The sequence below is a fragment of the Protomyctophum parallelum genome (genome assembly GCF_964188405.1).
Source record: "Protomyctophum parallelum genome assembly, chromosome: 16".
NCBI classification, from domain to species: Eukaryota; Metazoa; Chordata; class Actinopteri; order Myctophiformes; family Myctophidae; genus Protomyctophum; species Protomyctophum parallelum.
The window spans coordinates 8,499,726-8,525,976 of record NC_139711.1 but is presented as its reverse complement, the minus strand read 5'-3'; positions in this window follow the sequence as shown (position 1 = coordinate 8,525,976).

Genomic DNA, 26,251 nt, shown 5'->3' with positions numbered 1-26,251 from the left:
AAAATGATGAAAAACGGCGTGCTATAGTTTGCCGTACGGTAGGGGTTATAGCCCATTGTCGAAAATGATGAAAAACGAGGTTAACATTTTTTTTCAAAATTTCAAAAAACGATGGACTATAACCCATGTTTTTTTTTTTTTTCATTTTTTTCAAATCCTCAAAAATGATGAAAAACGGCGTGCTATAGTATGCCGTACGGTAGGGGCTATAGCCCATGGTCGAAAATGATGAAAAACGAGGTTAACATTTTTTTTCAAAATTTCAAAAAACGATGGACTATAACCCATGTTTTTTTTTTCTTCATTTTTTTCAAATCCTCAAAAATGATGAAAAACGGCGTGCTATAGTTTGCCGTACGGTAGGGGTTATAGCCCATTGTCGAAAATGATGAAAAACGAGGTTAACATTTTTTTTCAAAATTTCAAAAAACGATGGACTATAACCCATGTTTTTTTTTTTTTAATTTTTTTCAAATCCTCAAAAATGATGAAAAACGGCGTGCTATAGTATGCCGTACGGTAGGGGCTATAGCCCATGGTCGAAAATGATGAAAAACGAGGTTAACATTTTTTTTCAAAATTTCAAAAAACGATGGACTATAACCCATGTTTTTTTTTTTTTTCTTTTTTTTCAAATCCTCAAAAATGATGAAAAACGGCGTGCTATAGTATGCCGTACGGTAGGGGCTATAGCCCATGGTCGAAAATGATGAAAAACAAGGTTAACATTTTCTTTCAAAATTTCAAAAAACGATGGACTATAACCCATGTTTTTTTTTTTTTTCATTTTTTTCAAATCCTCAAAAATGATGAAAAATGGCGTGCTATAGTATGCCGTACGGTAGGGGCTATAGCCCATGGTTGAAAATGATGAAAAACGAGGTTAACATTTTTTTTCAAAATTTCAAAAAACGATGGACTATAACCCATGTTTTTTTTTTTTTTAATTTTTTTTAAATCCTCAAAAATGATGAAAAACGGCGTGCTATAGTATGCCGTACGGTAGGGGCTATAGCCCATGGTCGAAAATGATGAAAAACGAGGTTAACATTTTTTTTCAATTTTTCAAAAAACGATGGACTATAACCCATGTTTTTGTTTTTTTTCCATTTTTTTCAAATCCTCAAAAATGATGAAAAACAGCGTGCTATAGTATGCCGTACGGTAGGGGCTATAGCCCATGGTCGAAAATGATGAAAAACGAGGTTAACATTTTTTTTCAATTTTTCAAAAAACGATGGACTATAACCCATGTTTTTGTTATTTTTTCATTTTTTTCAAATCCTCAAAAATGATGAAAAACAGCGTGCTATAGTATGCCGTACGGTAGGGGCTATAGCCCATGGTCGAAAATGATGAAAAACGAGGTTAACATTTTTTTTCAAAATTTCAAAAAACGATGGACTATAACCCATGTTTTTTTTTTTCTTCATTTTTTTCAAATCCTCAAAAATGATGAAAAACGGCGTGCTATAGTTTGCCGTACGGTAGGGGCTATAGCCCATGGTCGAAAATGATGAAAAACGAGGTTAACATTTTTTTTCAAATTTTCAAAAAACGATGGACTATAACCCATGTTTTTTTTTTTTTTCATTTTTTTCAAATCCTCAAAAAGATGAAAAACAGCGTGCTATAGTATGCCGTACGGTAGGGGCTATAGCCCATGGTCGAAAATGATGAAAATCGAGGTTAACATTTTTTTTCAAAATTTCAAAAAACGATGGACTATAACCCATGTTTTTTTTTTTTTTAATTTTTTTCAAATCCTCAAAAATGATGAAAAACGGCGTGCTATAGTATGCCGTACGGTAGGGGCTATAGCCCATGGTCGAAAATGATGAAAAACGAGGTTAACATTTTTTTTCAATTTTTCAAAAAACGATGGACTATAACCCATGTTTTTGTTTTTTTTCCATTTTTTTCAAATCCTCAAAAATGATGAAAAACAGCGTGCTATAGTATGCCGTACGGTAGGGGCTATAGCCCATGGTCGAAAATGATGAAAAACGAGGTTAACATTTTTTTTCAAAATTTCAAAAAACGATGGACTATAACCCATGTTTTTTTTTTTTTTTTTTTTTTTCAAATCCTCAAAAATGATGAAAAACGGCGTGCTATAGTATGCCGTACGGTAGGGGCTATAGCCCATGGTCGAAAATGATGAAAAACGAGGTTAACATTTTTTTTCAAAATTTCAAAAAACGATGGACTATAACCCATGTTTTTTTTTTCTTCATTTTTTTCAAATCCTCAAAAATGATGAAAAACGGCGTGCTATAGTTTGCCGTACGGTAGGGGTTATAGCCCATTGTCGAAAATGATGAAAAACGAGGTTAACATTTTTTTTCAAAATTTCAAAAAACGATGGACTATAACCCATGTTTTTTTTTTTTTAATTTTTTTCAAATCCTCAAAAATGATGAAAAACGGCGTGCTATAGTATGCCGTACGGTAGGGGCTATAGCCCATGGTCGAAAATGATGAAAAACGAGGTTAACATTTTTTTTCAAAATTTCAAAAAACGATGGACTATAACCCATGTTTTTTTTTTTTTTCTTTTTTTTCAAATCCTCAAAAATGATGAAAAACGGCGTGCTATAGTATGCCGTACGGTAGGGGCTATAGCCCATGGTCGAAAATGATGAAAAACAAGGTTAACATTTTCTTTCAAAATTTCAAAAAACGATGGACTATAACCCATGTTTTTTTTTTTTTTCATTTTTTTCAAATCCTCAAAAATGATGAAAAATGGCGTGCTATAGTATGCCGTACGGTAGGGGCTATAGCCCATGGTTGAAAATGATGAAAAACGAGGTTAACATTTTTTTTCAAAATTTCAAAAAACGATGGACTATAACCCATGTTTTTTTTTTTTTAATTTTTTTTAAATCCTCAAAAATGATGAAAAACGGCGTGCTATAGTATGCCGTACGGTAGGGGCTATAGCCCATGGTCGAAAATGATGAAAAACGAGGTTAACATTTTTTTTCAATTTTTCAAAAAACGATGGACTATAACCCATGTTTTTGTTTTTTTTCCATTTTTTTCAAATCCTCAAAAATGATGAAAAACGGCGTGCTATAGTATGCCGTACGGTAGGGGCTATAGCCCATGGTCGAAAATGATGAAAAACCAGGTTACCATTTTTTTTCAAAATTTCAAAAAACGATGGACTATAACCCATGTTTTTTTTTTCTTCATTTTTTTCAAATCCTCAAAAATGATGAAAAACGGCGTGCTATAGTTTGCCGTACGGTAGGGGTTATAGCCCATTGTCGAAAATGATGAAAAACGAGGTTAACATTTTTTTTCAAAATTTCAAAAAACGATGGACTATAACCCATGTTTTTTTTTTCTTTCATTTTTTTCAAATCCTCAAAAATGATGAAAAACGGCGTGCTATAGTATGCCGTACGGTAGGGGCTATAGCCCATGGTCGAAAATGATGAAAAACGAGGTTAACATTTTTTTTCAAAATTTCAAAAAACGATGGACTATAACCCATGTTTTTTTTTTTCTTCATTTTTTTCAAATCCTCAAAAATGATGAAAAACGGCGTGCTATAGTATGCCGTACGGTAGGGGCTATAGCCCATGGTCGAAAATGATGAAAAACGAGGTTAACATTTTTTTTCAAAATTTCAAAAAACGATGGACTATAACCCATGTTTTTTTTTTTCTTCATTTTTTTCAAATCCTCAAAAATGATGAAAAACGGCGTGCTATAGTATGCCGTACGGTAGGGGCTATAGCCCATGGTCGAAAATGATGAAAAACGAGGTTAACATTTTTTTTCAAAATTTCAAAAAACGATGGACTATAACCCATGTTTTTTTTTTCTTCATTTTTTTCAAATCCTCAAAAATGATGAAAAACGGCGTGCTATAGTTTGCCGTACGGTAGGGGTTATAGCCCATGGTCGAAAATGATGAAAAACGAGGTTAACATTTTTTTTCAAAATTTCAAAAAACGATGGACTATAACCCATGTTTTTTTTTTTTTTCATTTTTTTCAAATCCTCAAAAATGATGAAAAACGGCGTGCTATAGTATGCCGTACGGTAGGGGCTATAGCCCATGGTCGAAAATGATGAAAAACGAGGTTAACATTTTTTTTTCAAAATTTCAAAAAACGATGGACTATAACCCATGTTTTTTTTTTTTTAATTTTTTTTCAAATCCTCAAAAATGATGAAAAACGGCGTGCTATAGTATGCCGTACGGTAGGGGCTATAGCCCATGGTCGAAAATGATGAAAAACGAGGTTAACATTTTTTTTCAATTTTTCAAAAAACGATGGACTATAACCCATGTTTTTTTTTGTTTTTTTTTTTTCAAATCCTCAAAAATGATGAAAAACGGCGTGCTATAGTATGCCGTACGGTAGGGGCTATAGCCCATGGTCGAAAATGATGAAAAACCAGGTTAACATTTTTTTTCAAAATTTCAAAAAACGATGGACTATAACCCATGTTTTTTTTTTCTTCATTTTTTTCAAATCCTCAAAAATGATGAAAAACGGCGTGCTATAGTTTGCCGTACGGTAGGGGTTATAGCCCATTGTCGAAAATGATGAAAAACGAGGTTAACATTTTTTTTCAAAATTTCAAAAAACGATGGACTATAACCCATGTTTTTTTTTTTTTTCATTTTTTTCAAATCCTCAAAAATGATGAAAAACGGCGTGCTATAGTATGCCGTACGGTAGGGGCTATAGCCCATGGTCGAAAATGATGAAAAACGAGGTTAACATTTTTTTTCAAAATTTCAAAAAACGATGGACTATAACCCATGTTTTTTTTTTTCTTCATTTTTTTCAAATCCTCAAAAATGATGAAAAACGGCGTGCTATAGTATGCCGTACGGTAGGGGCTATAGCCCATGGTCGAAAATGATGAAAAACGAGGTTAACATTTTTTTTCAAAATTTCAAAAAACGATGGACTATAACCCATGTTTTTTTTTTCTTCATTTTTTTCAAATCCTCAAAAATGATGAAAAACGGCGTGCTATAGTTTGCCGTACGGTAGGGGTTATAGCCCATTGTCGAAAATGATGAAAAACGAGGTTAACATTTTTTTTCAAAATTTCAAAAAACGATGGACTATAACCCATGTTTTTTTTTTTTTTCATTTTTTTCAAATCCTCAAAAATGATGAAAAACGGCGTGCTATAGTATGCCGTACGGTAGGGGCTATAGCCCATGGTCGAAAATGATGAAAAACGAGGTTAACATTTTTTTTCAAAATTTCAAAAAACGATGGACTATAACCCATGTTTTTTTTTTTCTTCATTTTTTTCAAATCCTCAAAAATGATGAAAAACGGCGTGCTATAGTATGCCGTACGGTAGGGGCTATAGCCCATGGTCGAAAATGATGAAAAACGAGGTTAACATTTTTTTTCAAAATTTCAAAAAACGATGGACTATAACCCATGTTTTTTTTTTTTTCATTTTTTTCAAATCCTCAAAAATGATGAAAAACGGCGTGCTATAGTATGCCGTACGGTAGGGGCTATAGCCCATGGTCGAAAATGATGAAAAACGAGGTTAACATTTTTTTTCAAAATTTCAAAAAACGATGGACTATAACCCATGTTTTTTTTTTTTTTCATTTTTTTCAAATCCTCAAAAATGATGAAAAACGGCGTGCTATAGTATGCCGTACGGTAGGGGCTATAGCCCATGGTCGAAAATGATGAAAAACGAGGTTAACATTTTTTTTCAAAATTTCAAAAAACGATGGACTATAACCCATGTTTTTTTTTTTCTTCATTTTTTTCAAATCGTCAAAAATGATGAAAAACGGCGTGCTATAGTATGCCGTACGGTAGGGGCTATAGCCCATGGTCGAAAATGATGAAAAACGAGGTTAACATTTTTTTTCAAAATTTCAAAAAACGATGGACTATAACCCATGTTTTTTTTTTCTTCATTTTTTTCAAATCCTCAAAAATGATGAAAAACGGCGTGCTATAGTTTGCCGTACGGTAGGGGTTATAGCCCATTGTCGAAAATGATGAAAAACGAGGTTAACATTTTTTTTCAAAATTTCAAAAAACGATGGACTATAACCCATGTTTTTTTTTTTTTTCATTTTTTTCAAATCCTCAAAAATGATGAAAAACGGCGTGCTATAGTATGCCGTACGGTAGGGGCTATAGCCCATGGTCGAAAATGATGAAAAACGAGGTTAACATTTTTTTTCAAAATTTCAAAAAACGATGGACTATAACCCATGTTTTTTTTTTTCTTCATTTTTTTCAAATCCTCAAAAATGATGAAAAACGGCGTGCTATAGTATGCCGTACGGTAGGGGCTATAGCCCATGGTCGAAAATGATGAAAAACGAGGTTAACATTTTTTTTCAAAATTTCAAAAAACGATGGACTATAACCCATGTTTTTTTTTTTCTTCATTTTTTTCAAATCCTCAAAAATGATGAAAAACGGCGTGCTATAGTATGCCGTACGGTAGGGGCTATAGCCCATGGTCGAAAATGATGAAAAACGAGGTTAACATTTTTTTTCAAAATTTCAAAAAACGATGGACTATAACCCATGTTTTTTTTTTTTTTCATTTTTTTCAAATCCTCAAAAATGATGAAAAACGGCGTGCTATAGTATGCCGTACGGTAGGGGCTATAGCCCATGGTCGAAAATGATGAAAAACGAGGTTAACATTTTTTTTCAAAATTTCAAAAAACGATGGACTATAACCCATGTTTTTTTTTTGTTTTTTTTTTTTTTAATCCTCAAAAATGATGAAAAACGGCGTGCTATAGTTTGCCGTACGGTAGGGGTTATAGCCCATTGTCGAAAATGATGAAAAACGAGGTTAACATTTTTTTTCAAAATTTCAAAAAACGATGGACTATAACCCATGTTTTTTTTTTTTTTCATTTTTTTCAAATCCTCAAAAATGATGAAAAACGGCGTGCTATAGTATGCCGTACGGTAGGGGCTATAGCCCATGGTCGAAAATGATGAAAAACGAGGTTAACATTTTTTTTCAAAATTTCAAAAAACGATGGACTATAACCCATGTTTTTTTTTTTTTTCATTTTTTTCAAATCCTCAAAAATGATGAAAAACGGCGTGCTATAGTATGCCGTACGGTAGGGGCTATAGCCCATGGTCGAAAATGATGAAAAACGAGGTTAACATTTTTTTTCAAAATTTCAAAAAACGATGGACTATAACCCATGTTTTTTTTTTTCTTCATTTTTTTAAAATCCTCAAAAATGATGAAAAACGGCGTGCTATAGTATGCCGTACGGTAGGGGCTATAGCCCATGGTCGAAAATGATGAAAAACGAGGTTAACATTTTTTTTCAAAATTTCAAAAAACGATGGACTATAACCCATGTTTTTTTTTTCTTCATTTTTTTCAAATCCTCAAAAATGATGAAAAACGGCGTGCTATAGTTTGCCGTACGGTAGGGGTTATAGCCCATTGTCGAAAATGATGAAAAACGAGGTTAACATTTTTTTTCAAAATTTCAAAAAACGATGGACTATAACCCATGTTTTTTTTTTTTTTCATTTTTTTCAAATCCTCAAAAATGATGAAAAACGGCGTGCTATAGTATGCCGTACGGTAGGGGCTATAGCCCATGGTCGAAAATGATGAAAAACGAGGTTAACATTTTTTTTCAAAATTTCAAAAAACGATGGACTATAACCCATGTTTTTTTTTTTCTTCATTTTTTTCAAATCCTCAAAAATGATGAAAAACGGCGTGCTATAGTATGCCGTACGGTAGGGGCTATAGCCCATGGTCGAAAATGATGAAAAACGAGGTTAACATTTTTTTTCAAAATTTCAAAAAACGATGGACTATAACCCATGTTTTTTTTTTTCTTCATTTTTTTCAAATCCTCAAAAATGATGAAAAACGGCGTGCTATAGTATGCCGTACGGTAGGGGCTATAGCCCATGGTCGAAAATGATGAAAAACGAGGTTAACATTTTTTTTCAAAATTTCAAAAAACGATGGACTATAACCCATGTTTTTTTTTTTTTTCATTTTTTTCAAATCCTCAAAAATGATGAAAAACGGCGTGCTATAGTATGCCGTACGGTAGGGGCTATAGCCCATGGTCGAAAATGATGAAAAACGAGGTTAACATTTTTTTTCAAAATTTCAAAAAACGATGGACTATAACCCATGTTTTTTTTTTTCTTCATTTTTTTCAAATCCTCAAAAATGATGAAAAACGGCGTGCTATAGTATGCCGTACGGTAGGGGCTATAGCCCATGGTCGAAAATGATGAAAAACGAGGTTAACATTTTTTTTCAAAATTTCAAAAAACGATGGACTATAACCCATGTTTTTTTTTTCTTCATTTTTTTCAAATCCTCAAAAATGATGAAAAACGGCGTGCTATAGTTTGCCGTACGGTAGGGGTTATAGCCCATTGTCGAAAATGATGAAAAACGAGGTTAACATTTTTTTTCAAAATTTCAAAAAACGATGGACTATAACCCATGTTTTTTTTTTTTTTCATTTTTTTCAAATCCTCAAAAATGATGAAAAACGGCGTGCTATAGTATGCCGTACGGTAGGGGCTATAGCCCATGGTCGAAAATGATGAAAAACGAGGTTAACATTTTTTTTCAAAATTTCAAAAAACGATGGACTATAACCCATGTTTTTTTTTTCTTCATTTTTTTCAAATCCTCAAAAATGATGAAAAACGGCGTGCTATAGTATGCCGTACGGTAGGGGCTATAGCCCATGGTCGAAAATGATGAAAAACGAGGTTAACATTTTTTTTCAAAATTTCAAAAAACGATGGACTATAACCCATGTTTTTTTTTTTCTTAATTTTTTTCAAATCCTCAAAAATGATGAAAAACGGCGTGCTATAGTATGCCGTACGGTAGGGGCTATAGCCCATGGTCGAAAATGATGAAAAACGAGGTTAACATTTTTTTTCAAAATTTCAAAAAACGATGGACTATAACCCATGTTTTTTTTTTTTTTCATTTTTTTCAAATCCTCAAAAATGATGAAAAACGGCGTGCTATAGTATGCCGTACGGTAGGGGCTATAGCCCATGGTCGAAAATGATGAAAAACGAGGTTAACATTTTTTTTCAAAATTTCAAAAAACGATGGACTATAACCCATGTTTTTTTTTTTTTTTTTTTTTTTTAATCCTCAAAAATGATGAAAAACGGCGTGCTATAGTATGCCGTACGGTAGGGGCTATAGCCCATGGTCGAAAATGATGAAAAACGAGGTTAACATTTTTTTTCAATTTTTCAAAAAACGATGGACTATAACCCATGTTTTTGTTTTTTTTTCATTTTTTTCAAATCCTCAAAAATGATGAAAAACAGCGTGCTATAGTATGCCGTACGGTAGGGGCTATAGCCCATGGTCGAAAATGATGAAAAACGAGGTTAACATTTTTTTTCAATTTTTTAAAAAACGATGGACTATAACCCATGTTTTTGTTTTTTTTTCATTTTTTTCAAATCCTCAAAAATGATGAAAAACAGCGTGCTATAGTATGCCGTACGGTAGGGGCTATAGCCCATGGTCGAAAATGATGAAAAACGAGGTTAACATTTTTTTTCAAAATTTCAAAAAACGATGGACTATAACCCATGTTTTTGTTTTTTTTAATTTTTTTCAAATCCTCAAAAATGATGAAAAACGGCGTGCTATAGTATGCCGTACGGTAGGGGCTATAGCCCATGGTCGAAAATGATGAAAAACGAGGTTAACATTTTTTTTCAAAATTTAAAAAAACGATGGACTATAACCCATGTTTTGTTTTTTTTCTTCATTTTTTTCAAATCCTCAAAAATGATGAAAAACGGCGTGCTATAGTATGCCGTACGGTAGGGGCTATAGCCCATGGTCGAAAATGATGAAAAACGAGGTTAACATTTTTTTTCAATTTTTCAAAAAACGATGGACTATAACCCATGTTTTTTTTTCTTCATTTTTTTCAAATCCTCAAAAATGATGAAAAACGGCGTGCTATAGTTTGCCGTACGGTAGGGGTTATAGCCCATTGTCGAAAATGATGAAAAACGAGGTTAACATTTTTTTTCAAAATTTCAAAAAACGATGGACTATAACCCATGTTTTTTTTTTTTTTCATTTTTTTCAAATCCTCAAAAATGATGAAAAACGGCGTGCTATAGTATGCCGTACGGTAGGGGCTATAGCCCATGGTCGAAAATGATGAAAAACGAGGTTAACATTTTTTTTCAAAATTTCAAAAAACGATGGACTATAACCCATGTTTTTTTTTTTCTTCATTTTTTTCAAATCCTCAAAAATGATGAAAAACGGCGTGCTATAGTATGCCGTACGGTAGGGGCTATAGCCCATGGTCGAAAATGATGAAAAACGAGGTTAACATTTTTTTTCAAAATTTCAAAAAACGATGGACTATAACCCATGTTTTTTTTTTCTTCATTTTTTTCAAATCCTCAAAAATGATGAAAAACGGCGTGCTATAGTTTGCCGTACGGTAGGGGTTATAGCCCATTGTCGAAAATGATGAAAAACGAGGTTAACATTTTTTTTCAAAATTTCAAAAAACGATGGACTATAACCCATGTTTTTTTTTTTTTTCATTTTTTTCAAATCCTCAAAAATGATGAAAAACGGCGTGCTATAGTATGCCGTACGGTAGGGGCTATAGCCCATGGTCGAAAATGATGAAAAACGAGGTTAACATTTTTTTTCAAAATTTCAAAAAACGATGGACTATAACCCATGTTTTTTTTTTTCTTCATTTTTTTCAAATCCTCAAAAATGATGAAAAACGGCGTGCTATAGTATGCCGTACGGTAGGGGCTATAGCCCATGGTCGAAAATGATGAAAAACGAGGTTAACATTTTTTTTCAAAATTTCAAAAAACGATGGACTATAACCCATGTTTTTTTTTTTCTTCATTTTTTTCAAATCCTCAAAAATGATGAAAAACGGCGTGCTATAGTATGCCGTACGGTAGGGGCTATAGCCCATGGTCGAAAATGATGAAAAACGAGGTTAACATTTTTTTTCAAAATTTCAAAAAACGATGGACTATAACCCATGTTTTTTTTTTTTTTCATTTTTTTCAAATCCTCAAAAATGATGAAAAACGGCGTGCTATAGTATGCCGTACGGTAGGGGCTATAGCCCATGGTCGAAAATGATGAAAAACGAGGTTAACATTTTTTTTCAAAATTTCAAAAAACGATGGACTATAACCCATGTTTTTTTTTTTCTTCATTTTTTTCAAATCCTCAAAAATGATGAAAAACGGCGTGCTATAGTATGCCGTACGGTAGGGGCTATAGCCCATGGTCGAAAATGATGAAAAACGAGGTTAACATTTTTTTTCAAAATTTCAAAAAACGATGGACTATAACCCATGTTTTTTTTTTCTTCATTTTTTTCAAATCCTCAAAAATGATGAAAAACGGCGTGCTATAGTTTGCCGTACGGTAGGGGTTATAGCCCATTGTCGAAAATGATGAAAAACGAGGTTAACATTTTTTTTCAAAATTTCAAAAAACGATGGACTATAACCCATGTTTTTTTTTTTTTTCATTTTTTTCAAATCCTCAAAAATGATGAAAAACGGCGTGCTATAGTATGCCGTACGGTAGGGGCTATAGCCCATGGTCGAAAATGATGAAAAACGAGGTTAACATTTTTTTTCAAAATTTCAAAAAACGATGGACTATAACCCATGTTTTTTTTTTTCAAATCCTCAAAAATGATGAAAAACGGCGTGCTATAGTATGCCGTACGGTAGGGGCTATAGCCCATGGTCGAAAATGATGAAAAACGAGGTTAACATTTTTTTTCAAAATTTCAAAAAACGATGGACTATAACCCATGTTTTTTTTTTTCTTCATTTTTTTCAAATCCTCAAAAATGATGAAAAACGGCGTGCTATAGTATGCCGTACGGTAGGGGCTATAGCCCATGGTCGAAAATGATGAAAAACGAGGTTAACATTTTTTTTCAAAATTTCAAAAAACGATGGACTATAACCCATGTTTTTTTTTTTTTTCATTTTTTTCAAATCCTCAAAAATGATGAAAAACGGCGTGCTATAGTATGCCGTACGGTAGGGGCTATAGCCCATGGTCGAAAATGATGAAAAACGAGGTTAACATTTTTTTTCAAAATTTCAAAAAACGATGGACTATAACCCATGTTTTTTTTTTTTTTTTTTTTTTTTTAATCCTCAAAAATGATGAAAAACGGCGTGCTATAGTATGCCGTACGGTAGGGGCTATAGCCCATGGTCGAAAATGATGAAAAACGAGGTTAACATTTTTTTTCAATTTTTCAAAAAACGATGGACTATAACCCATGTTTTTGTTTTTTTTTCATTTTTTTCAAATCCTCAAAAATGATGAAAAACAGCGTGCTATAGTATGCCGTACGGTAGGGGCTATAGCCCATGGTCGAAAATGATGAAAAACGAGGTTAACATTTTTTTTCAATTTTTTAAAAAACGATGGACTATAACCCATGTTTTTGTTTTTTTTTCATTTTTTTCAAATCCTCAAAAATGATGAAAAACAGCGTGCTATAGTATGCCGTACGGTAGGGGCTATAGCCCATGGTCGAAAATGATGAAAAACGAGGTTAACATTTTTTTTCAAAATTTCAAAAAACGATGGACTATAACCCATGTTTTTGTTTTTTTTAATTTTTTTCAAATCCTCAAAAATGATGAAAAACGGCGTGCTATAGTATGCCGTACGGTAGGGGCTATAGCCCATGGTCGAAAATGATGAAAAACGAGGTTAACATTTTTTTTCAAAATTTAAAAAAACGATGGACTATAACCCATGTTTTGTTTTTTTTCTTCATTTTTTTCTAATCCTCAAAAATGATGAAAAACGGCGTGCTATAGTATGCCGTACGGTAGGGGCTATAGCCCATGGTCGAAAATGATGAAAAACGAGGTTAACATTTTTTTTCAATTTTTCAAAAAACGATGGACTATAACCCATGTTTTTTTTTCTTCATTTTTTTCAAATCCTCAAAAATGATGAAAAACGGCGTGCTATAGTTTGCCGTACGGTAGGGGTTATAGCCCATTGTCGAAAATGATGAAAAACGAGGTTAACATTTTTTTTCAAAATTTCAAAAAACGATGGACTATAACCCATGTTTTTTTTTTTTTTCATTTTTTTCAAATCCTCAAAAAGATGAAAAACAGCGTGCTATAGTATGCCGTACGGTAGGGGCTATAGCCCATGGTCGAAAATGATGAAAAACGAGGTTAACATTTTTTTTCAAAATTTCAAAAAACGATGGACTATAACCCATGTTTTTTTTTTTTTTAATTTTTTTCAAATCCTCAAAAATGATGAAAAACGGCGTGCTATAGTATGCCGTACGGTAGGGGCTATAGCCCATTGTCGAAAATGATGAAAAACGAGGTTAACATTTTTTTTCAATTTTTCAAAAAACGATGGACTATAACCCATGTTTTTGTTTTTTTTCCATTTTTTTCAAATCCTCAAAAATGATGAAAAACAGCGTGCTATAGTATGCCGTACGGTAGGGGCTATAGCCCATGGTCGAAAATGATGAAAAACGAGGTTAACATTTCTTTTCAAAATTTCAAAAAACGATGGACTATAACCCATGTTTTTTTTTTGTTTTTTTTTTTTCAAATCCTCAAAAATGATGAAAAACGGCGTGCTATAGTATGCCGTACGGTAGGGGCTATAGCCCATGGTCGAAAATGATGAAAAACGAGGTTAACATTTTTTTTCAAAATTTCAAAAAACGATGGACTATAACCCATGTTTTTTTTTTCTTCATTTTTTTCAAATCCTCAAAAATGATGAAAAACGGCGTGCTATAGTTTGCCGTACGGTAGGGGTTATAGCCCATTGTCGAAAATGATGAAAAACGAGGTTAACATTTTTTTTCAAAATTTCAAAAAACGATGGACTATAACCCATGTTTTTTTTTTTATTAATTTTTTTCAAATCCTCAAAAATGATGAAAAACGGCGTGCTATAGTATGCCGTACGGTAGGGGCTATAGCCCATGGTCGAAAATGATGAAAAACGAGGTTAACATTTTTTTTCAAAATTTCAAAAAACGATGGACTATAACCCATGTTTTTTTTTTTTGTTTTTTTTTCAAATCCTCAAAAATGATGAAAAACGGCGTGCTATAGTATGCCGTACGGTAGGGGCTATAGCCCATGGTCGAAAATGATGAAAAACAAGGTTAACATTTTCTTTCAAAATTTCAAAAAACGATGGACTATAACCCATGTTTTTTTTTTTTTTCATTTTTTTCAAATCCTCAAAAATGATGAAAAATGGCGTGCTATAGTATGCCGTACGGTAGGGGCTATAGCCCATGGTTGAAAATGATGAAAAACGAGGTTAACATTTTTTTTCAAAATTTCAAAAAACGATGGACTATAACCCATGTTTTTTTTTTTTTAAATTTTTTTTAAATCCTCAAAAATGATGAAAAACGGCGTGCTATAGTATGCCGTACGGTAGGGGCTATAGCCCATGGTCGAAAATGATGAAAAACGAGGTTAACATTTTTTTTCAATTTTTCAAAAAACGATGGACTATAACCCATGTTTTTGTTTTTTTTCCATTTTTTTCAAATCCTCAAAAATGATGAAAAACAGCGTGCTATAGTATGCCGTACGGTAGGGGCTATAGCCCATGGTCGAAAATGATGAAAAACGAGGTTAACATTTTTTTTCAAAATTTCAAAAAACGATGGACTATAACCTATGTTTTTTTTTTTTTTTTTCAAATCCTCAAAAATGATGAAAAACGGCGTGCTATAGTATGCCGTACGGTAGGGGCTATAGCCCATGGTCGAAAATGATGAAAAACGAGGTTAACATTTTTTTTCAATTTTTCAAAAAACGATGGACTATAACCCATGTTTTTGTTATTTTTTCATTTTTTTCAAATCCTCAAAAATGATGAAAAACAGCGTGCTATAGTATGCCGTACGGTAGGGGCTATAGCCCATGGTCGAAAATGATGAAAAACGAGGTTAACTTTTTTTTTCAAAATTTCAAAAAACGATGGACTATAACCCATGTTTTTTTTTTTCTTCATTTTTTTCAAATCCTCAAAAATGATGAAAAACGGCGTGCTATAGTTTGCCGTACGGTAGGGGCTATAGCCCATGGTCGAAAATGATGAAAAACGAGGTTAACATTTTTTTTCAAATTTTCAAAAAACGATGGACTATAACCCATGTTTTTTTTTTTTTTCATTTTTTTCAAATCCTCAAAAAGATGAAAAACAGCGTGCTATAGTATGCCGTACGGTAGGGGCTATAGCCCATGGTCGAAAATGATGAAAAACGAGGTTAACATTTTTTTTCAAAATTTCAAAAAACGATGGACTATAACCCATGTTTTTTTTTTTTTTAAATTTTTTCAAATCCTCAAAAATGATGAAAAACGGCGTGCTATAGTATGCCGTACGGTAGGGGCTATAGCCCATGGTCGAAAATGATGAAAAACGAGGTTAACATTTTTTTTCAATTTTTCAAAAAACGATGGACTATAACCCATGTTTTTGTTTTTTTTCCATTTTTTTCAAATCCTCAAAAATGATGAAAAACAGCGTGCTATAGTATGCCGTACGGTAGGGGCTATAGCCCATGTTCGAAAATGATGAAAAACGAGGTTAACATTTTTTTTCAAAATTTCAAAAAACGATGGACTATAACCCATGTTTTTTTTTTTTTTTTTTTTTTTCAAATCCTCAAAAAGATGAAAAACAGCGTGCTATAGTATGCCGTACGGTAGGGGCTATAGCCCATGGTCGAAAATGATGAAAAACGAGGTTAACATTTTTTTTCAAAATTTCAAAAAACGATGGACTATAACCCATGTTTTTTTTTTCTTCATTTTTTTCAAATCCTCAAAAATGATGAAAAACGGCGTGCTATAGTTTGCCGTACGGTAGGGGTTATAGCCCATTGTCGAAAATGATGAAAAACGAGGTTAACATTTTTTTTCAAAATTTCAAAAAACGATGGACTATAACCCATGTTTTTTTTTTTTTTCATTTTTTTCAAATCCTCAAAAATGATGAAAAACGGCGTGCTATAGTATGCCGTACGGTAGGGGCTATAGCCCATGGTCGAAAATGATGAAAAACGAGGTTAACATTTTTTTTCAAAATTTCAAAAAACGATGGACTATAACCCATGTTTATTTTTTTCTTCATTTTTTTCAAATCCTCAAAAATGATGAAAAACGGCGTGCTATAGTATGCCGTACGGTAGGGGCTATAGCCCATGGTCGAAAATGATGAAAAACGAGGTTAACATTTTTTTTCAAAATTTCAAAAAACGATGGACTATAACCCATGTTTTTTTTTTTTTTTTTTTTTTTCAAATCCTCAAAAATGATGAAAAACGGCGTGCTATAGTATGCCGTACGGTAGGGGCTATAGCCCATGGTCGAAAATGATGAAAAACAAGGTTAACATTTTCTTTCAAAATTTCAAAAAACGATGGACTATAACCCATGTTTTTTTTTTTTTTTTTTTTTTTCAAATCCTCAAAAATGATGAAAAATGGCGTGCTATAGTATGCCGTACGGTAGGGGCTATAGCCCATGGTTGAAAATGATGAAAAACGAGGTTAACATTTTTTTTCAAAATTTCAAAAAACGATGGACTATAACCCATGTTTGTTTTTTTTTTAATTTTTTTTAAATCCTCAAAAATGATGAAAAACGGCGTGCTATAGTATGCCGTACGGTAGGGGCTATAGCCCATGGTCGAAAATGATGAAAAACGAGGTTAACATTTTTTTTCAATTTTTCAAAAAACGATGGACTATAACCCATGTTTTTGTTTTTTTTCCATTTTTTTCAAATCCTCAAAAATGATGAAAAACAGCGTGCTATAGTATGCCGTACGGTAGGGGCTATAGCCCATGGTCGAAAATGATAAAAAACGAGGTTAACATTTTTTTTCAAAATTTCAAAAAACGATGGACTATAACCCATGTTTTTGTTTTTTTTTCATTTTTTTCAAATCCTCAAAAATGATGAAAAACAGCGTGCTATAGTATGCCGTACGGTAGGGGCTATAGCCCATGGTCGAAAATGATGAAAAACGAGGTTAACATTTTTTTTCAAAATTTCAAAAAACGATGGACTATAACCCATGTTTTTTTTTTTTTTCATTTTTTACAAATCCTCAAAAATGATGAAAAACGGCGTGCTATAGTATGCCGTACGGTAGGGGCTATAGCCCATGGTCGAAAATGATGAAAAACGAGGTTAACATTTTTTTTCAAAATTTCAAAAAACGATGGACTATAACCCATGTTTTTTTTTTTTTTCATTTTTTTCAAATCCTCAAAAAGATGAAAAACAGCGTGCTATAGTATGCCGTACGGTAGGGGCTATAGCCCATGGTCGAAAATGATGAAAAACGAGGTTAACATTTTTTTTCAAAATTTCAAAAAACGATGGACTATAACCCATGTTTTTTTTTTCTTCATTTTTTTCAAATCCTCAAAAATGATGAAAAACGGCGTGCTATAGTTTGCCGTACGGTAGGGGTTATAGCCCATTGTCGAAAATGATGAAAAACGAGGTTAACATTTTTTTTCAAAATTTCAAAAAACGATGGACTATAACCCATGTTTTTTTTTTTTTTCATTTTTTTCAAATCCTCAAAAATGATGAAAAACGGCGTGCTATAGTATGCCGTACGGTAGGGGCTATAGCCCATGGTCGAAAATGATGAAAAACGAGGTTAACATTTTTTTTCAAAATTTCAAAAAACGATGGACTATAACCCATGTTTATTTTTTTCTTCATTTTTTTCAAATCCTCAAAAATGATGAAAAACGGCGTGCTAGTACGGTAGGGGCTATAGCCCATGGTCGAAAATGATGAAAAACGAGGTTAACATTTTTTTTCAAAATTTCAAAAAACGATGGACTATAACCCATGTTTTTTTTTTTCTTCGTTTTTTTCAAATCCTCAAAAATGATGAAAAACGGCGTGCTATAGTATGCCGTACGGTAGGGGCTATAGCCCATGGTCGAAAATGATGAAAAACGAGGTTAACATTTTTTTTCAATTTTTCAAAAAACGATGGACTATAACCCATGTTTTTGTTTTTTTTCCATTTTTTTCAAATCCTCAAAAATGATGAAAAACAGCGTGCTATAGTATGCCGTACGGTAGGGGCTATAGCCCATGGTCGAAAATGATGAAAAACGAGGTTAACATTTTTTTTCAAAATTTCAAAAAACGATGGACTATAACCCATGTTTTTTTTTTTTATTTTTTTTTTCAAATCCTCAAAAATGATGAAAAACGGCGTGCTATAGTATGCCGTACGGTAGGGGCTATAGCCCATGGTCGAAAATGATGAAAAACGAGGTTAACATTTTTTTTCAAAATTTCAAAAAACGATGGACTATAACCCATGTTTTTTTTTTCTTCATTTTTTTCAAATCCTCAAAAATGATGAAAAACGGCGTGCTATAGTTTGCCGTACGGTAGGGGTTATAGCCCATGGTCGAAAATGATGAAAAACGAGGTTAACATTTTTTTTCAAAATTTCAAAAAACGATGGACTATAACCCATGTTTTTTTTTTTTTAAATTTTTTTCAAATCCTCAAAAATGATGAAAAACGGCGTGCTATAGTATGCCGTACGGTAGGGGCTATAGCCCATGGTCGAAAATGATGAAAAACGAGGTTAACATTTTTTTTCAATTTTTCAAAAAACGATGGACTATAACCCATGTTTTTTTTTTCCATTTTTTTCAAATCCTCAAAAATGATGAAAAACGGCGTGCTATAGTTTGCCGTACGGTAGGGGTTATAGCCCATTGTCGAAAATGATGAAAAACGAGGTTAACATTTTTTTTCAAAATTTCAAAAAACGATGGACTATAACCCATGTTTTTTTTTTTCTTCGTTTTTTTCAAATCCTCAAAAATGATGAAAAACGGCGTGCTATAGTATGCCGTACGGTAGGGGCTATAGCCCATGGTCGAAAATGATGAAAAACGAGGTTAACATTTTTTTTCAAAATTTCAAAAAACGATGGACTATAACCCATGTTTTTTTTTTTTTCCATTTTTTTCAAATCCTCAAAAATGATGAAAAACGGCGTGCTATAGTATGCCGTACGGTAGGGGCTATAGCCCATGGTCGAAAATGATGAAAAACGAGGTTAACATTTTTTTTCAAAATTTCAAAAAACGATGGACTATAACCCATGTTTTTTTTTTTTTTAATTTTTTTCAAATCCTCAAAAATGATGAAAAACGGCGTGCTATAGTATGCCGTACGGTAGGGGCTATAGCCCATGGTCGAAAATGATGAAAAACGAGGTTAACATTTTTTTTCAATTTTTCAAAAAACGATGGACTATAACCCATGTTTTTGTTTTTTTTTCATTTTTTTCAAATCCTCAAAAATGATGAAAAACAGCGTGCTATAGTATGCCGTACGGTAGGGGCTATAGCCCATGGTCGAAAATGATGAAAAACGAGGTTAACATTTTTTTTCAAAATTTCAAAAAACGATGGACTATAACCCATGTTTTTTTTTTTTTTAATTTTTTTCAAATCCTCAAAAATGATGAAAAACGGCGTGCTATAGTATGCCGTACGGTAGGGGCTATAGCCCATGGTCGAAAATGATGAAAAACGAGGTTAACATTTTTTTTCAATTTTTCAAAAAACGATGGACTATAACCCATGTTTTTTTTTTTTTTCATTTTTTTCAAATCCTCAAAAATGATGAAAAACGGCGTGCTATAGTATGCCGTACGGTAGGGGCTATAGCCCATGGTCGAAAATGATGAAAAACGAGGTTAACATTTTTTTTCAAAATTTCAAAAAACGATGGACTATAACCCATGTTTTTTTTTTTTTTTTTTTTTTTCAAATCCTCAAAAATGATGAAAAACGGCGTGCTATAGTATGCCGTACGGTAGGGGCTATAGCCCATGGTCGAAAATGATGAAAAACGAGGTTAACATTTTTTTTCAAAATTTCAAAAAACGATGGACTATAACCCATGTTTTTTTTTTCTTCATTTTTTTCAAATCCTCAAAAATGATGAAAAACGGCGTGCTATAGTTTGCCGTACGGTAGGGGTTATAGCCCATTGTCGAAAATGATGAAAAACGAGGTTAACATTTTTTTTCAAAATTTCAAAAAACGATGGACTATAACCCATGTTTTTTTTTTCTTCATTTTTTTCAAATCCTCAAAAATGATGAAAAACGGCGTGCTATAGTTTGCCGTACGGTAGGGGTTATAGCCCATTGTCGAAAATGATGAAAAACGAGGTTAACATTTTTTTTCAAAATTTCAAAAAACGATGGACTATAACCCATGTTTTTTTTTTTTTTCATTTTTTTCAAATCCTCAAAAATGATGAAAAACGGCGTGCTATAGTATGCCGTACGGTAGGGGCTATAGCCCATGGTCGAAAATGATGAAAAACGAGGTTAACATTTTTTTTCAAAATTTCAAAAAACGATGGACTATAACCCATGTTTTTTTTTTTCTTCATTTTTTTCAAATCCTCAAAAATGATGAAAAACGGCGTGCTATAGTATGCCGTACGGTAGGGGCTATAGCCCATGGTCGAAAATGATGAAAAACGAGGTTAACATTTTTTTTCAAAATTTCAAAAAACGATGGACTATAACCCATGTTTTTTTTTTCTTCATTTTTTTCAAATCCTCAAAAATGATGAAAAACGGCGTGCTATAGTTTGCCGTACGGTAGGGGTTATAGCCCATTGTCGAAAATGATGAAAAACGAGGTTAACATTTTTTTTCAAAATTTCAAAAAACGATGGACTATAACCCATGTTTTTTTTTTTTTTCATTTTTTTCAAATCCTCAAAAATGATGAAAAACGGCGTGCTATAGTATGCCGTACGGTAGGGGCTATAGCCCATGGTCGAAAATGATGAAAAACGAGGTTAACATTTCTTTTCAATTTTTCAAAAAACGATGGACTATAACCCATGTTTTTTTTTTTTTTTTTTTTTTTCAAATCCTCAAAAATGATGAAAAACGGCGTGCTATAGTATGCCGTACGGTAGGGGCTATAGCCCATGGTCGAAAATGATGAAAAACGAGGTTAACATTTTTTTTCAATTTTTCAAAAAACGATGGACTATAACCCATGTTTTTGTTTTTTTTTCATTTTTTTCAAATCCTCAAAAATGATGAAAAACAGCGTGCTATAGTATGCCGTACGGTAGGGGCTATAGCCCATGGTCGAAAATGATGAAAAACGAGGTTAACATTTTTTTTCAAAATTTCAAAAAACGATGGACTATAACCCATGTTTTTTTTTTTTTTAATTTTTTTCAAATCCTCAAAAATGATGAAAAACGGCGTGCTATAGTATGCCGTACGGTAGGGGCTATAGCCCATGGTCGAAAATGATGAAAAACGAGGTTAACATTTTTTTTCAATTTTTCAAAAAACGATGGACTATAACCCATGTTTTTTTTTTTTTTCATTTTTTTCAAATCCTCAAAAATGATGAAAAACGGCGTGCTATAGTATGCCGTACGGTAGGGGCTATAGCCCATGGTCGAAAATGATGAAAAACGAGGTTAACATTTTTTTTCAAAATTTCAAAAAACGATGGACTATTTCCCATGTTTTTTTTTTTTTTTTTTTTTTTCAAATCCTCAAAAATGATGAAAAACGGCGTGCTATAGTATGCCGTACGGTAGGGGCTATAGCCCATGGTCGAAAATGATGAAAAACGAGGTTAACATTTTTTTTCAAAATTTCAAAAAACGATGGACTATAACCCATGTTTTTTTTTTCTTCATTTTTTTCAAATCCTCAAAAATGATGAAAAACGGCGTGCTATAGTTTGCCGTACGGTAGGGGTTATAGCCCATTGTCGAAAATGATGAAAAACGAGGTTAACATTTTTTTTCAAAATTTCAAAAAACGATGGACTATAACCCATGTTTTTTTTTTCTTCATTTTTTTCAAATCCTCAAAAATGATGAAAAACGGCGTGCTATAGTTTGCCGTACGGTAGGGGTTATAGCCCATTGTCGAAAATGATGAAAAACGAGGTTAACATTTTTTTTCAAAATTTCAAAAAACGATGGACTATAACCCATGTTTTTTTTTTTTTTCTTTTTTTTCAAATCCTCAAAAATGATGAAAAACGGCGTGCTATAGTATGCCGTACGGTAGGGGCTATAGCCCATGGTCGAAAATGATGAAAAACGAGGTTAACATTTTTTTTCAAAATTTCAAAAAACGATGGACTATAACCCATGTTTTTTTTTTTCTTCATTTTTTTAAAATCCTCAAAAATGATGAAAAACGGCGTGCTATAGTATGCCGTACGGTAGGGGCTATAGCCCATGGTCGAAAATGATGAAAAACGAGGTTAACATTTTTTTTCAAAATTTCAAAAAACGATGGACTATAACCCATGTTTTTTTTTTCTTCATTTTTTTCAAATCCTCAAAAATGATGAAAAACGGCGTGCTATAGTTTGCCGTACGGTAGGGGTTATAGCCCATTGTCGAAAATGATGAAAAACGAGGTTAACATTTTTTTTCAAAATTTCAAAAAACGATGGACTATAACCCATGTTTTTTTTTTTTTTCATTTTTTTCAAATCCTCAAAAATGATGAAAAACGGCGTGCTATAGTATGCCGTACGGTAGGGGCTATAGCCCATGGTCGAAAATGATGAAAAACGAGGTTAACATTTCTTTTCAATTTTTCAAAAAACGATGGACTATAACCCATGTTTTTGTTTTTTTTAATTTTTTTCAAATCCTCAAAAATGATGAAAAACGGCGTGCTATAGTTTGCCGTACGGTAGGGGTTATAGCCCATTGTCGAAAATGATGAAAAACGAGGTTAACATTTTTTTTCAAAATTTCAAAAAACGATGGACTATAACCCATGTTTTTTTTTTTCATTTTTTTCAAATCCTCAAAAATGATGAAAAACGGCGTGCTATAGTATGCCGTACGGTAGGGGCTATAGCCCATGGTCGAAAATGATGAAAAACGAGGTTAACATTTTTTTTCAAAATTTCAAAAAACGATGGACTATAACCCATGTTTTTTTTTTTCTTCATTTTTTTCAAATCCTCAAAAATGATGAAAAACGGCGTGCTATAGTATGCCGTACGGTAGGGGCTATAGCCCATGGTCGAAAATGATGAAAAACGAGGTTAACATTTTTTTTCAAAATTTCAAAAAACGATGGACTATAACCCATGTTTTTTTTTTTCTTCATTTTTTTCAAATCCTCAAAAATGATGAAAAACGGCGTGCTATAGTATGCCGTACGGTAGGGGCTATAGCCCATGGTCGAAAATGATGAAAAACGAGGTTAACATTTTTTTTCAAAATTTCAAAAAACGATGGACTATAACCCATGTTTTTTTTTTTTTTCATTTTTTTCAAATCCTCAAAAATGATGAAAAACGGCGTGCTATAGTATGCCGTACGGTAGGGGCTATAGCCCATGGTCGAAAATGATGAAAAACGAGGTTAACATTTTTTTTCAAAATTTCAAAAAACGATGGACTATAACCCATGTTTTTTTTTTTTTTTTTTTTTTTTAAATCCTCAAAAATGATGAAAAACGGCGTGCTATAGTATGCCGTATGGTAGGGGCTATAGCCCATGGTCGAAAATGATGAAAAACGAGGTTAACATTTTTTTTCAATTTTTCAAAAAACGATGGACTATAACCCATGTTTTTTTTATTTTTTATTTTTTTCAAATCCTCAAAAATGATGAAAAACGGCGTGCTATAGTATGCCGTACGGTAGGGGCTATAGCCCATGGTCGAAAATGATGAAAAACGAGGTTAACATTTTTTTTCAAAATTTAAAAAAACGATGGACTATAACCCATGTTTTGTTTTTTTTCTTCATTTTTTTCAAATCCTCAAAAATGATGAAAAACGGCGTGCTATAGTATGCCGTACGGTAGGGGCTATAGCCCATGGTCGAAAATGATGAAAAACGAGGTTAACATTTTTTTTCAATTTTTCAAAAAACGATGGACTATAACCCATGTTTTTTTTTTTTTTCATTTTTTTCAAATCCTCAAAAATGATGAAAAACGGCGTGCTATAGTATGCCGTACGGTAGGGGCTATAGCCCATGGTCGAAAATGATGAAAAACGAGGTTAACATTTTTTTTCAAAATTTCAAAAAACGATGGACTATAACCCATGTTTTTTTTTTCTTCATTTTTTTCAAATCCTCAAAAATGATGAAAAACGGCGTGCTATAGTTTGCCGTACGGTAGGGGTTATAGCCCATTGTCGAAAATGATGAAAAACGAGGTTAACATTTTTTTTCAAAATTTCAAAAAACGATGGACTATAACCCATGTTTTTTTTTTTTTCATTTTTTTCAAATCCTCAAAAATGATGAAAAACGGCGTGCTATAGTATGCCGTACGGTAGGGGCTATAGCCCATGGTCGAAAATGATGAAAAACGAGGTTAACATTTTTTTTCAAAATTTCAAAAAACGATGGACTATAACCCATGTTTTTTTTTTTCTTCATTTTTTTCAAATCCTCAAAAATGATGAAAAACGGCGTGCTATAGTATGCCGTACGGTAGGGGCTATAGCCCATGGTCGAAAATGATGAAAAACGAGGTTAACATTTTTTTTCAAATTTTAAAAAAACGATGGACTATAACCCATGTTTTTTTTTTTTTTCATTTTTTTCAAATCCTCAAAAATGATGAAAAACGGCGTGCTATAGTATGCCGTACGGTAGGGGCTATAGCCCATGGTCGAAAATGATGAAAAACGAGGTTAACATTTTTTTTCAAAATTTCAAAAAACGATGGACTATAACCCATGTTTTTTTTTTTCATTTTTTTCAAATCCTCAAAAATGATGAAAAACGGCGTGCTATAGTATGCCGTACGGTAGGGGCTATAGCCCATGGTCGAAAATGATGAAAAACGAGGTTAACATTTTTTTTCAAAATTTCAAAAAACGATGGACTATAACCCATGTTTTTTTTTTTTTTCATTTTTTTCAAATCCTCAAAAATGATGAAAAACGGCGTGCTATAGTATGCCGTACGGTAGGGGCTATAGCCCATGGTCGAAAATGATGAAAAACGAGGTTAACATTTTTTTTCAAAATTTCAAAAAACGATGGACTATAACCCATGTTTTTTTTTTTTTTAATTTTTTTCAAATCCTCAAAAATGATGAAAAACGGCGTGCTATAGTATGCCGTATGGTAGGGGCTATAGCTCATGGTCGAAAATGATGAAAAACGAGGTTAACATTTTTTTTCAAAATTTAAAAAAACGATGGACTATAACCCATGTTTTGTTTTTTTTCTTCATTTTTTTCAAATCCTCAAAAATGATGAAAAACGGCGTGCTATAGTATGCCGTACGGTAGGGGCTATAGCCCATGGTCGAAAATGATGAAAAACGAGGTTAACATTTTTTTTCAATTTTTCAAAAAACGATGGACTATAACCCATGTTTTTTTTTTTTTTTTTTTTTTCAAATCCTCAAAGATGATGAAAAACGGCGTGCTATAGTATGCCGTACGGTAGGGGCTATAGCCCATGGTCGAAAATGATGAAAAACGAGGTTAACATTTTTTTTCAAAATTTCAAAAAACGATGGACTATAACCCATGTTTTTTTTTTTTTCATTTTTTTCAAATCCTCAAAAATGATGAAAAACGGCGTGCTATAGTATGCCGTACGGTAGGGGCTATAGCCCATGGTCGAAAATGATGAAAAACGAGGTTAACATTTTTTTTCAAAATTTCAAAAAACGATGGACTATAACCCATGTTTTTTTTTTTTTTCATTTTTTTCAAATCCTCAAAAATGATGAAAAACGGCGTGCTATAGTATGCCGTACGGTAGGGGCTATAGCCCATGGTCGAAAATGATGAAAAACGAGGTTAACATTTTTTTTCAAAATTTCAAAAAACGATGGACTATAACCCATGTTTTTTTTTTTTTTAATTTTTTTCAAATCCTCAAAAATGATGAAAAACGGCGTGCTATAGTATGCCGTACGGTAGGGGCTATAGCCCATGGTCGAAAATGATGAAAAACGAGGTTAACATTTTTTTTCAATTTTTCAAAAAACGATGGACTATAACCCATGTTTTTGTTTTTTTTTCATTTTTTTCAAATCCTCAAAAATGATGAAAAACAGCGTGCTATAGTATGCCGTACGGTAGGGGCTATAGCCCATGGT